This window comes from Lynx canadensis, chromosome B2, assembly GCF_007474595.2.
Source record: "Lynx canadensis isolate LIC74 chromosome B2, mLynCan4.pri.v2, whole genome shotgun sequence".
Classification (NCBI taxonomy): Eukaryota; Metazoa; Chordata; class Mammalia; order Carnivora; family Felidae; genus Lynx; species Lynx canadensis.
In genome coordinates this window covers 93,764,062-93,778,956 of record NC_044307.1, presented here as the reverse complement: position 1 = coordinate 93,778,956, position 14,895 = coordinate 93,764,062, and positions in this window count along the sequence as shown.

The following is a 14,895-nucleotide window of genomic DNA, read 5'->3' as shown; positions in this document are numbered from 1 at the left end:
GTGTGATGGGTGATTTCCAGTTGAAAAGTACATTTGTTGTACCCTATTGTGAGATTCTAGATATTGTTTGAAACTTACATTTTAACTGTATTTTTGCAACACTGCTCTGGCAAGAGAAAGAGGGTTCTACCTCATTACTCCTAGATGGAGACAGAGGTCACAAGTCCCCATTTGGCTTCCATTGGCACCAGCTGGGGAAGAACTTCATTATGTGTAGGTGGAGGTGACAGTTCTGCCTAGCCACATGGTCTCTCCATTAATAACATGGTGGGGCTAGCTCCCTTACTGCTGGGCCATGGTAGAAGTCCTGAATTTCCTTCTCTGACACTTGCCCAGCAAGAAGGAGAGAAGCCTCATTACCTGTTGGGTGTGGGTACAAGTCCAGGATCACCATATAGCCTTTACTGAAAATGTATTAGGGGATAGAGTCTCTTTAATGGTCAGTATGGAAGAAAGTCCCAGCTCCAGAACTGGCCTTTTCTGACACCATCCTAACAACAGTGTTAAGACACGTTGATTATAGCCTTGCTATTTTGGAAATCTAGGCTCCCCATATAGCCATTCCTGGAATGAATGGGAATGGGATCACAGTTTTTTTCTGTGGTGTTTATCTGACAAAAAGATTTTATGTGAAAATTTTCTGTCTTCATAGTTGCCCCTATCCTGGTCATTTGGCTAGTGTGCGCAGGCATTTTGGGGGACTTTTTGTTAGTTTGTTCTGTTTTTCCTTTAAGCATCTTAAAGATGTTATTCAATTTTGTTATGACCTTCATGATTTCTCATGAGACTCTAATCATTAGTCTTATCATTGTACTCTTGTAGGCAATGAGTTGTTTTTTTCTAATCCAACTTTTAAGGATTTTTTTTTCTTTATATTTGGCTTTCAATAGTGTACATTATTTAATAGGTGTCTGGGGTCTACTTCTCTTAACTCTTTTTTTCCCTCTCTTTCTTAGGAATGAATTATTTTTATTGATTGTCTTTAAATTCACTTACTCTTTCATCTTGATTAAGCTATTAAGTTTATCCCATGATTATCTTATTTCAGTTATTTTAATTTAGATTTCTAGAATTTCAGTTCCTAATAACTTTTATTCTTTCTTGAGAACTTCAACACACACAATATAGGAAATATATATTTATGTATGTATGCATATATTTTCACTGTATTCATACTTTGCTTTATTTAATTGAAGGTAAATATAAGAACCTCTTTAAAATACTTTCTTTTTTTCCCCCTGAATTCAACATTAGGTCCAAACCAGAATCACATGTGGTTGATATTTTTTATTTCTCTTGAGAATATGTTTTGTTTTTCTTGGTTCTTCATGTGTTAGCTCATTTGAGATTGTTTCCTAGACATTATGAATAACTGAATTGTAGAGATTCTAGATTCTATTCTTTTGTCTTCTGATAAGTGTTGCCTTTGTTTTATCAGGCAGTTATCCTAACTGTACTTTAACTGAAAACACTTTTTTTTTTTTTTGTGAGCAGAAGTTTCAGTAACAGTTCAGACTTTTTGTCTTTATCATAGCTGCTTTGAGTGCGTTACACACATGTGTGATTCAGCTCTTAGTCATAAATGTGGGTAGAGGAATAAGGGGATCCCCTTTCAGGCTCCTTTCCATCTAGGATTTCCCCATTCTCTGTAGTGGCCAAAATTTTCCACCTCCCCTGGCCAGCATGATTGTTTTTAACTTCTGGCATCACGATGTTATCTGAATGGCCCTTAGACAAGGTTGAAAGCTGCAAAAATGGGAACTTTCTTCTTACCTTTCTCTTTAATTCTTTGAGTGTGTATTCCTTACCAGAATGTGACATTTTCTGTTCATTCTCCTGTCACTTCAGATACTTGCTTTTTGCTCTATATTCAGATTTTATGACTGTTTTATGAGAGTAGTCATTTAGTATGACCTTACTTACTCCGTAATTACCAGAAGTCAAAAGTCAGCTATCCAGTTTTTAATAAGGCACTAATCATTATGCTCTTTTCTCTCATTCTCAAATGTGTCACTCTATAATCTGCTTAGAACACTGTGGCTGAGATTGCAAACTACATTTCTCATTTGCTAGTTCACTCCCTATTGAGTTCAACAAAGAGGGATATTGGAAGCATGAGTAGAGGAGCAAGGGCTTGATTCTTCTTTTTTGATGTTACCACAAAATCACCTTAACGTTACCTGAGTAATGCATGTGATGCTTACTTAGTTCTTTTCTTCAAGTTTTGACCTTTTTGTAGCACTCATAGAATCAACTTCTTCATGCCCCATCAGAGATTTCTGCACCAATTGGTTAAGAATTCTTTCTCAGATTTCTGTACCATAGCAACATCTGACAGGGATACAGTTGAAAAGCTGCTGAGATACTGGCATAGTATCATCCTTAGAGGTGGCATCCTTAGATCCCAGGAACTTTTCTCCTATAATCTAGGTTGTAACAACCCAAATCCTCCTTCTCCCTTTTTTTTCTCATGGTCCTAGAAGTGGTAGCTACTTCTGTGGGTATTATTTTAATGTTAATGTATTCACATCCTTTTTTCTTATTTAATTATTTGACAACTGTTTATTTAACACATTTATTGTATTCAATTTTCTGTTTTAAAATAATATTTCTCAAATACATCTAAGATATTTAGTATCTTCTGGTCATCTGGACTCTTCAGCATTATGTCATTCATGTAGTGTACCATTGTGATATTTTGTGTGATACATCACAATCTTTGCAGACTAGAATGTTAGAGAACAAAAAAGTTGGCATCAACTTGAAGCAAAAATCCAAAAAGGATACATTAAATAAAAAGAAATTACTTCTGGTGGTTATTGAAAATTGGTATCTAGAAACAACACCAATGACAAATATTACTTTCCAGATAGGTAGTTTTTTTATAAATTGCCGTGAACTCTGTTTCTTTGTTCCAGTAAAGATACCAAATAGGAAAAAATAGCTTCAGTTGCATGGTGTATCTTAGTGTATAGAAATCTCTGAAATCTCATCCCCTTTTGCCCTATGTAAAAGCAAAACATTGTACTTTTCCCTAGGTAGTAATCCTACACCTGAATATTTTGCATTTTTTTTTGTTTCTCTAATCTGTACAATCCTGGAAAATCAACAAGAAATAGGACATATCTGTATGGTATTTGCCAGCAAGAGAATCCTTAACCATGGAATAATTTCGGTCACGTGTACTTTATTTGTCTAAAATTGCTAATAATAATGACAATAATGGCAATAATAATAATAATAATGATAGAAACCCAAGAAACATTTATGGATTTGTGGGGCATGGTTTTTTTGGAAAAAGTATTGGAGAATGAAATAGAACATCATTAAAACAGCTGTCATCTGTATAAGTGATATAACTGCAGGTATAACTTCATGAAATCATGTGTTAAATCTGGGCCAGGGTGCATCCTAATGCAGTGAGAAAGAGCTGGAGTGGTGCTATTGGCAGTCCTGAATTAATCCCTGTGTCACCTGCATTGTGACCTGGATTTTATCCTTGCAATTGTTTATACAGCTTTATATTGTATAAAACATGATTCTTGTGAATCTCATTTAATGAAAGGATTCTTTGCATTACCTCAAAAGCATTACAGATTATGAATAGAATTCTGTGTGATTACATGGAATATCTTCAAGATGTATTAATAAAGGGGAAATCATCAAACTTTGAAACACCTGGAACTGTTTGTTCCCTTATCCTGAGAAATAGATTGAATGTAAATTATAGGCAATTGGGTGTCATGAAGTTCCGTAATTATCTATTTCACAGTTTAAGTTATATAAATATGTTAATACATACCTCTTTTTAAGTTATATACTTTTTTTTACTTTTGAGGCAGAGGGAGAGACCATGAGCAGGGGAGAGGGGCAGAGGGAGAGGGAGGGAGAGAGAGAATCTTAAGCAGACTCCTCAGGTGTCCCTATATCTTATATTGATATATCTAAGTTCTATTTATTGATCTATCTATGGACACAACAGATGTTCTGTGGTGGGAGGGCAAGTTATTTTGTGTTTTATAACATTTTGTTTTAGTGGAATATTTAAATTATGTTTGTTGATTACTCTTATAATTAATATATAATAAAGCTCTTCGTATTATACTAATGCTAACCATTGTGAAACAATGAAAATACTTCAGTTTCCTCTGGTCACTGATGTAAACTATTGGGATCATCTTTGTATATACCAAAGATTTCTGGATAGAAGTTCTTTTTTTTCCTTACGTATCACATATGCCTTCAATTTCTGCCATTTTCCCTCTGACAAAGTAAAATGCCTAAGGGCCTCATCATCTGCAGTATGTCCACTTAACATCTCAGTGTCTATAATAAATAACAATAAATTACATGCGTTGTGGTGGAGGAATAGTAGATGCTTCCTTGTTTTTATCTTTGAACATCTTCATTAATCATGTGAAATTTAGCATTTTATATCTGTTAAACTACTAGTGTCAGGTTACTTAATATAAAAATATATATTTAATTTCAGGACAAAAGGGCACATACAAAGATATATTTTCTCCATGTCTTGTGTATTATAATTACTATATAATTTATTCTGTTAATATAGTAAATATTAACATTTGGCTCTTTTTTATATCTTCAAAACACTTTTAGTGCATGAATGAAACAAAAAGAAACACAATTAAAATAAAAGCCTATAGAAGTTAAACTTTCTCTCTTAAATGGATATGTGAAAAGATTAAAAAAGTGAAAGTTTGGAACTGTAAAACCCAGTTACAGGCCCAAAAGAAGACCTGGGGTTTCTAGCTTCTCTCTCTGTTACTCAGAACTGTGAAAGAGAAAAGGTGGTCCTCCACAATGCTCTGGAAGTCTCCTCACATCGTTACAGAAGGTTTACTACTGGGTGAACTCCAGCTGCACTTATGTGAAAAATTACTCATCAATCATTTATAAAATGTAAAATTAGTCTGCCTCAAAAAACACATTAATTCTCATCAACCAATTTGCTATTTCTTGGTTTTACTACAAAAATACATCTAAGGGAGAAGGTAAATTTATTTTATCTTATAATTTAAAAAATCCAATACCCTAATGCCAATCTGAAAATCAGTGTTAGAGTCAGACAATAATCTTCCTTGCATTCTCCATAAATACCTTTAAACATGAAAATTTGGGAATGATGTGAACGAAATGCTATTACAATAAGATGAATACAGATGAGTAAATGCTGCTATTTTTAAAATCCTAATACATTATGGAGTTGGCTTTTTATATTCTTTTTATGTAAGTAAGAGTTATTAACCAAGCAGAGCATGCATGGCTTTTATTGTTTAGATGACTGAGCCAGGTTTAAATGTCATTTAGGAATGCTTACAACATATGGCATTGATAGATGAAAAAGAAAATTGCCATTTCAAGTCGACCTCTTCTATCTAAAACCAGGCTGTCTTAAGTGAGTTTAGATAACTACCTAAATTAGTCATCATTAAAGAGTTGCAGGCTCTAAAAAATTTGACTTTAAGTTGTCTTACATTTAAGAACTTTGTTTTGTAAGAAAAGGCAAAACTCACTAAGATAAAAAAAAGTGTTTATGTGTATTTTTTCTTTTTTTTGTTTTGATTCAAATTTATTCATAAAAAATCTTTAGATAATCTGCTTTATCTAGTCACTGTTAATAGAAAAGAAAACCTCTCTGAAGCTTGCATTCATTTTTGCTGAAATTTTACTAGAAGTATTCAGCAGTGAGATGTTTTTGTGTCCCCCAATATTTCTGGGATGAAATTCTACCATAGCAAAGATTATAGTTGCAGTGAGAAAGCCCATATATTCTCATAATATACATAAAATTTATTTTATGAGGCTAACCTAAAGGGTTTATTCTCTACCAGACTGGAATCACTTTTACAAAAATAGAAACAAACAAAGACAAATTTCTATTTTGGTCCCATTCTTGCTTAAACATTTGTTATATTCTTTAATTCATTTAACTTTATTCAAGTCAGTAATTTTCTTTATAGTCTTATAATATCTATTAATTACTTTTTGAATTTTTCTTGATGTTAAGAAAGAAAGAGTAGAGGATAGAGAAACATTTATTGACCATCAACTATGTGCTGGTGTCTGCTAGGCATTTAGCATATGTTATTGGAATTTATGTAGGACATAACCTCTTTTCAGGATACTGTGGGGAATTAAAAATGTGGCTTGTGGAGAATGAAAAATTATTTTTATCTCAGTTTAACTAGTCCCTATATATGTAGTTTCTATTGAATTAATTTTTCTGCTTAATTTTCTTTTTTTTAGTAAAATATACTTAGATAAACCTCACTATGTGAATAAGAAACATAATTAACAAACAATTGCTAAAATTATAATTTATATACATATGGAAATCAATGTGTGGACATATATCTGTAAATGTTAAGTATCAGTGAAGCCAAACAGCTCTTTCCAATAACTAACAATTACAAAAACAAAAGCACTTCCACTGTGAATTCCTATTTGTTGGCAAATATAGACTGGCCTAACCTGAAAATATATGGCTTTATAAATGGACTAAATCATTCATTGTTCCAATTTCTAAGAAGTTATTTATTTGTGATTTTGTTAAAATGAGGAGGAGGGGCGCCTGGGTGGCGCAGTCGGTTAAGCGTCCGACTTCAGCCAGGTCACGGTCTCGCGGTCCGTGAGTTCGAGCCCTGCGTCAGGCTCTGGGCTGATGGTTCGGAGCCTGGAGCCTGTTTCCAATTCTGTGTCTCCCTCTCTCTCTGCCCCTCCCCTGTTCATGCTCTGTCTCTCTCTGTCCCAAAATAAATAAAAAACGTTGGAAAAAAAAATGAGGAGGAAAAAAAACAACATAAACTGATGTTTGAATTTGGAGTTCTTGATTTTTGTTCCATGTTGTATAAGAACTGCCCTTTTCAATATAATGGCCACTAACTACATGTAACTATTAAATTTAAATTAATTTAAATGAAATATAATTTAAAAATCTGTTTCTTAGTAAAAAAAATAGTGTTATTTCAAGTGCTCAATAGTCTCATGTGGCAAGTGGTTATCATTTGGGAAAGACTCAGCTATAGAACGTTTCTGTCATTGCAGAAAGTCCTGTTGGACAGTGCCATTCTTGAATAATTTAGTCAGATATATATGTAATTAACTTTTTAATGTTCATTTATTTTTGAGAGAGAGACAGAGACAGAGACAGAGATAGAGACAGAGTGCAAACAGGGGAGAGGCAGAGAGAGAAGGAGACACAGAATCTGAAACAGGCTCCAGGCTCTGAGCTGTCAGCACAGACCTGGCTGGAACCCACAGATGGTGAGATCATGACCTGAGCTGAAGTCTGATGCTTAACTGACTGAGCCACCCAGGAGCCCCACAATTTTAAGTATAGTAAGTAAAACTTGCAAGGGTTTAAAGATAAGTTTGAATCTATTAACATCATGGTAGTCATTTACTACTTGATTTATAGTTGTATTTGTATACATTTTTACAGTCAGATTTTCCAGATACACACTCTTGCAATTTATCAGAGCCACAAAGAATTGCTTATTATATAAGTCCATTCATTACAACAGATTCCACGGTCGTATACATTCTAACACATTCTACAGTGACTCCTAACTTTTAGTAAGTTTTCTGCATATTCCCTTGAGTATTTTCCTTTGTGAATAGCTGTTTTATAGTTTCACTGTGTGTGGTTAAACAGCTCCTTTTAAGCAGTTTTTATGTATTATTCTTTTTTTTTTTTGATCCTAGAGATTTCTGTTCTTAGCACATGTCTTTCTCAGTAGGTGTAATATTGTAGATTTCCTCAATTTCTTTCTTTTGAAAAGACCTCACTGGGACCATTTCTCTTTTAGAAGACTAGTTTAACAGTTATAGTAGAGAAGTAGGAGCGATTCTTTGAGACTCAGAGGTCTAGGCTAAATTACATGTTAAGCCAGTTACTAAGTGAAGAAAGCTGGCTAAATTCATCTCCTATTATATCATCTCTTTATATCTAATTTGGGCATATTAAATATACCTTTTTACTTAATGATCTGTTGGGTGAATAAAATTATATAATGTATGTACATGAACAGTTTGGGTACTTGAAAGTTCTCAAAATATCATTTGTTTTAATCTACTTTTCTTATGCTTATACTCTAATTCTATCTTTATTTTAGATTTAAAAAATAGTTATATTTCACCTGTTCTGCCTAGAAAGAAAACAGAAAAATTCCTGGGCCCTACATTTCCAAAAAAATGTAATGTTTTTTCATGTCATAAATGCATCCTTTTTATGAAGAATAATCATGAAGGATTCAATGTTGGTAATGGACTGAGTAGATAATTTAATCAGAAGAGTTAAATTAGCTGTATATGAGGTTTAACACTGATCTTTAAGATAAGCCCTACAGACTGGATTTCACATTATTTTCTTTATGAAATCCCATTAATGGAACAACATTGTTTACATGATATAATAAGAATTTCCTAGTGTTGGAAATACTTTTACAACTAAAGACTATTTTAAAAACTATAATATGGGGGCACCTGGGCGGGTCAGTCGGTTAAGAGTCCAACTTTGGCTCACGTCCTGATGTCTCATGTGGTTCATGAGTTCAAGACCCGCATCCGCTTGTTCTGACAACTCAGACCCTGGAGCCTGCTTTGGATTCTGCGTCTCCCTCTATCTCTGCCCCTCCCCCACTTGTGCCCTCTGTCTCTCTCTTTCTCTCTCTCTCTCAATAATAAATCAAACGTTAAAAATAATTTTTTAAATGTAATATGAAATGTGATCTAAATAATTTATAATCCATTGGCATATATTTACCATTCTCAGACTACAAGGACCGTATACCTCAATAGACAGAATTTTGCTGAGGCATGATAGTGACTAGTGCTTGCTTGGAGGTTGTTGGGCAGAAATAGATTCTTTGAGATTTGGTTTAAACAACTGGCCAAAGAATATCATTTTACTGGTAGGGAAGACTGAGAGAAGCATATTTCATCAAAAATTGTGTATAAAACCTAGTTTCAAGACATTTTAACCTAGAAAACTCTATTAGTTACCAAGTAGACAGCTTGAGATGTAAATTTCAGGTGTACAGTTCAGGAAGTGAGCTCAGAGAAATAGGAAGAAATTGTGGCATCTTCAGCATGTTAATTTTATTTGAAGTCTGGTTTATAGCAGCGAGGCCATGAGAAAGGACAGAACAAGGAAGTGATGTTGTGCCAAAAGCTAGGACAATCTCCGCCCTGCAGAAGCACAGCACCTGAGAGATGCTTGAGTTTCAAAACTCACAGTAGCACGTACAGACTTTGTTGCTGTGGCTCATGGTGGCCCATGGTCTGCGTGTGGCAAAACCAAATCCACCAAAAAGCCTGCTTTACTCTACCCAACTGTTGATGTCATTCAGAGCAGTAAAGGAAGGGGGTAGGCTTTACTTAGTGTTTTCATCAGGTGCTGTGGAGGCTCTTGAGCATGTTTTAACTTCTAAGAATCACGTTTTCTTAGATGTAATTGGGAAATAAATGTGGTGTGGGAAATAAATCTGTTAATGAAAATGATATTTTGTAGCAATTTAAAGAAGCCAGAGGATTATAGTAGAATATACTACTATATTACAGTAATATAGTATATTACTATTATATTAATACTATAGTAATACAGTGTAGTAGAATATACTACAGCAGAAGTAGAGCATGGGAAGTGCTATGATATAAGCATTTGTGTCTCTCCCCAAAATTCATATGTTGAAACTAACCCTCAGAATCTAATAGTGTCAATAGGTGAGGTCTCTGGGAGTTGATGAGTCCATGGGGGTGGATCACAAGGGGGATTAGTGTTCTTAAAAAAGAGAATCTACAGAGCTCCCTAGCCCCTTGCCCCATGTGAGGGTACAAGTAGAAGTTTGAAACCTAGAAGAGACCTCTCACCTGATCATGCTGGCACCCTGATCTGGGACTTTCAGCCTCTTGAACTATGAGAAATTAATTTCTGCTGTTTATAAGCCACACACTGTGGTATTTTGTTATAGCAGCCTAAACAGAGTAAGACAGGAAGCAACTTACTCAAATGTTACCAATTGTTCTTCATTATAAAAAAATGTATAAAAGCTCATGGAAATGCTGTAAATTTAAAATTAAATAGAAATAAATTATTTAAGTGTTTGAATGGCAACTAAATCACAGATTTAGTTTTTGATTCTTAAATGCTTGATTCTTAAAGTATTGTTTGAACATATTTTCTCTCATTTCTTGTTTATTTACAGGTTAATGAACAATGAACTTTTTCAGATCCTGTCTCCTTTGCACATTAGGCTGACTTCATAACTACTATTAAGTTTGGAGTAGATTCACTGTTATTTATCTCTACAAAAGTTGTAAGATTTGCAAGAGAGATTAGCCTAAACAATACTTTCCCAGAACTTGGTGTAAGAGCATATATACATGACTTCACTTGAGTAGATCTGACATCATATTCAATAAGGAAATAAGGTTTTGTGTGTGTGTGTGTGTGTGTGTGTGTGTGTGTGTATAATGCTACTTAGAAAATTCCAACACTCCAGATTTTGACATAAACCTAATCTAGACTTCTGGTTTCCAGTCTCTCATGTAAGAAACTTGGAAGTTGTCTCTCTGTCCTAATAACAAGTAAAAGCTAAACAACAAGAACAAAGCGAAAAATCATCTCTTCTTAGATCTGTAAGAGAAGTGAGGTCTCTGGGCTGATCTGTGCCCCTAGATTAGAGAGATAGACAACTGAGAACACCTACCTGCTTCATCTCAGTTGTTGGAACTGAAAATGGGACCACCTGGGCCAACATAATTTAAATGTGGCTCCAGGAAATTCTTGCTCAGAACATGAGACACTAAATAACTTCACTATTTACTTCTAACAATTTGTGCAAGGAGGTTTATCCCAGCAAAATTTTTCACATCTGGGCAAAAAGTATTATGACAGATCACTCAAGATTCAAACTGAAACCCTTATCTTACCATTCCCAATTACTATATGAACGTGGCCTAATCTTAAACCCCTCCTTGAAAGGATTTATTTATTTATTTACTTACTTACTTACTTATTTACTTATAACCAGTCTTGCTCAGAGCTCAAACTCCAATAAACAACATTTCTTACTTTACTTCATTTGAGAAATTGCTAATGGGATTTCCAAGGTTGTGTGTCCCTTGCTGCGGTAACTTTTACAAACCTACTTTACATGACTTACATTTTCCTAGAATCTCTATGTCAGTTAACATGCTTGATAGAATATTACATAAACCAAAACAATCAAAGACAAAAATATATCTTGGAGACTGGAAAGTCAGACACAGATACTTTATCTTCCCCTCAAAAGTATAATTTTAATTTAGAATACCACAGTTTGATGATAGAATATGAATAACAACAGCAATGTAAATCTTTATAGTAAATGTACATGCCAAAAAAAAATAAAATTTAAAATATAACAATATCTGGATAGTTTTGTGATCAGAAATATTAGGGTAGACATTTTTCTCAAGAAAGTTACAAACATTATATATTCTTTATGACTGATATTTTTAACAATTCTATTTATCTTTCTCTGTTAGAATTTGTGTGGGGAAATGTTATTCCTTGTTATAGATTATTAAAAATACACAGACATTTGAGTGCAATTCAAAATCTTAATAATATAAATAAAAATGCAAGGGTAGAATTTGAATTATTAATAATTACTTTGTATCTTTTAGGAAAATTTTATACCATACTATTTATAAAATTAAATATTATGAAATGGATTTACCATAAAGTAAATATATATGTATACCTATGTATGCATAGAGAAATACTTATAATCTAATATCTGTACATAGGTATGTGTATATATTTCCTAATATCTTTATATCTCAAGCTATGAATATTTTATATTTGGATATATGAATCTTAAAACACACAAGCTAACATGAGTCTATTTTTATTATCTAATGTGGTATCAAAACAAAATGGCAAGTCAGTTAATGGGGTAAATAGTTATGCCACAATATTTTATTTAGTAATACATGACATAGAACATTTTTTCTGGTATACCACAAAGGCTTAAATGACCTTGGATGTGAAAAAACAAACTGGAAAGAAAATCCTGTCATGTTTAGTTTCACGGCCATATAAAAATATAATCAAATGTCAGCACAACAGCTTGAACGCTAACAATATCAACTCCCAATAAAGTGTTTGGAGTGCTACATTAAATTATTGGATACCCATTTTTATCAGATTTGATTTTTCCCTTGAGAGATTTGATAGAATCATCGGGCACAGTCATATTTTATGAGACTGTATTCTATTTTTATTTTATTTTAAAATTTCCATTCATTTTATATCACATTTGTGAAATAAATGTATGAAAACTAAGAAAAAGGCCAATCACTAGAGTATTTTCAGGAGTCTGTTTTGTATAATTATATTTTCTTCTTAAACAGTAGTATAACATATGGTCTATACATCAGAAATCCCATGTTCTGTTCCAGACTACATCCAAAGAACATTTGTTTGTAATAAAGGAAGTGCATTCAGAAAACCATATCATGAAAACTTTCATATACTAAGAATTAGATCTTTCATATATCAAAAACCATGCACTAAAAATCATGGACATTTACCTTTATTATATTTGTTGGTATATTCAATATACTTCACAAACACAAAGATTTATAAATCAAACCATAAACAATAAATTATACTATTAGTGAGCATTAAACTGTTAAAATCCTAGGGCATTATATTTGTATCTGTGCTATATATTTTGCACGACACTAGCTTTAATTTTGCTTTTACCTATAGTAGGCAATTGATAAATACTTTTTAAAAATAAATTATTAAATTTCATATGTAAAACAGAAGAATGAAAATATTTATTATTTAAAAATCAATAAAATTCATATTTTCAAATAAAGGAGAAAAATAATACAATAATTTCACTAAATTTTGAATATTTTGATAAAATTAAGCATCCATTCACAGTAAAATTTTCTTTGAAAACTAGGAAAAGAAGAAAACTTCATTCATTTAACTCTATCTGAAATACAAATAAACAAAAATAATCATGTAAATGCCATTCTTAATGTTTAAATGTTGAAATTTTCCTTCAGTGTTTGAAATCAGAGATAATCAATCTGCAGCATCTCTATTCTAATAATTTTATTTTGACTTTTTTTTTTACTATTTTCTGTGTGTTCTGTGATATTAATTATCAATAATGGCAGTTTTGTGTCTTCTGTCATCCTTATTCCAGTGCAGGAGCAAACAAATTAGGTCAGTATATAATTAGATCAATCTGTGTATATGTGTGCTTTTTGTGTACGCACACACACACAAACACACACACACATATATGTACATATATATGGTTTCTAGATAGAAATAAAAATTTTTCAAATGAAACTTTTAAATCAACTGTTAACTGTTAACTTCAAAACATCAATTGACAGAAATAAATCTAACAAGAGAAGTGCCAGAGAAACATTTAAACATTACTGAAAGAAATTAAAATATCTGGGGGCGCCTGAATGGCTTAGTCAGTTAAGTGTTGGACTTCGGCTCAGGTCATGATCTCGTGTTTTGTGGATTTGAGCCTCATGTCAGGTTCAGTGCTGACAGTTCAGAGCCAAAGCCTGCACTGGATTGTGTGTCTCCCTCTCTCTGTGCCCCTTCCCTGCTCATGCTCTGTCAACTCTCTGTCTCTCAAAAATAAATAAACATTAAAAAAATTAATAAGAAATGAAAATATCTTACATACCATATTAGATTTGGAATATTCAGTAATGTAAGAGTGAAAATTCTTGCCCACATTGACCTACAGAGCTATGAATCAATTTCAAGTCCAATAAAAATTCCTCAAATGTTTTTGAAGAGGAATTGACAAGTTCATTCTAAATTTATATAAGAATGAAAAGGACCAAGACCAGGTAAGACAATGAGAGGACTGTGCTAAATTCAATGATTTAGGCTGATGAAATACAATAGACATCATGGAAACAGAGCCTCTTGATATATGACAAGGTTGGCATTGTAGAACTGGAGTCTTTTCAATAAATGAAGTTTTGGCAATAATTGACAAGCTTTTCAATAAATTATTTTCTTCAATAAATGATGCAGATTAATTTAGTGTGTATGTAGGTAAAATAATAAAGCAAGCTCATCTGTCTTTAACACCCTAAATAAGGAATAATTCCAGATGGATTGCAGATTTATATGTAAGGCAAACCAATAAGGTTGTATAATAAATTTTAATTGTATAAAATGCAAAGTCAAAAGATTGCTAAAATTCATTACAATAAAACCTAGACATTCTACCTTTTATTAAAATTTATTTTTATTTATTTTGAGAGAGAGAGAGAGAGACAGCATGTGAAACTAAATCTCATGGTTTGGGATGCGAACTTACATGATAAAGCGATTATTAATAATGAATCAAACTGATCGCCAAAAAAGTTAATGTTAATTTTTGCAATGTGGAAGGGAGTTTATAATTGGAAGTTATAGGAGAATGGAAATTTACAAGAAAATGGAGATTTATATGAGTGTTTTATGCCTTATTGTTTTTCTGTGCTATATTTCAAATTAAAATTTAAATATATAATCCAATATAAAATGAGTACAATTTAATATGCCAAGTGATTATTTTCAATTTTTTGAAAATATTTAATTTTAAAGAAATAAAGATAAAAACTGCTATGAAATGTTGTTTATGTTGGTTGACACAAGTATAATAAACATGTATAAATATATCATTCACATCATACACATGACAAAATAGGCTCAAAAGAAAGAACTATTAATATTTTTAACCTTCTAATTATTTAGGTTTGTAAAAGGAATTTTATTTTAGAAAAATTTACTTTATTTTACTTACAGATGTACAAGTATTAGTGTATTGTAGAAATAGTGAAATG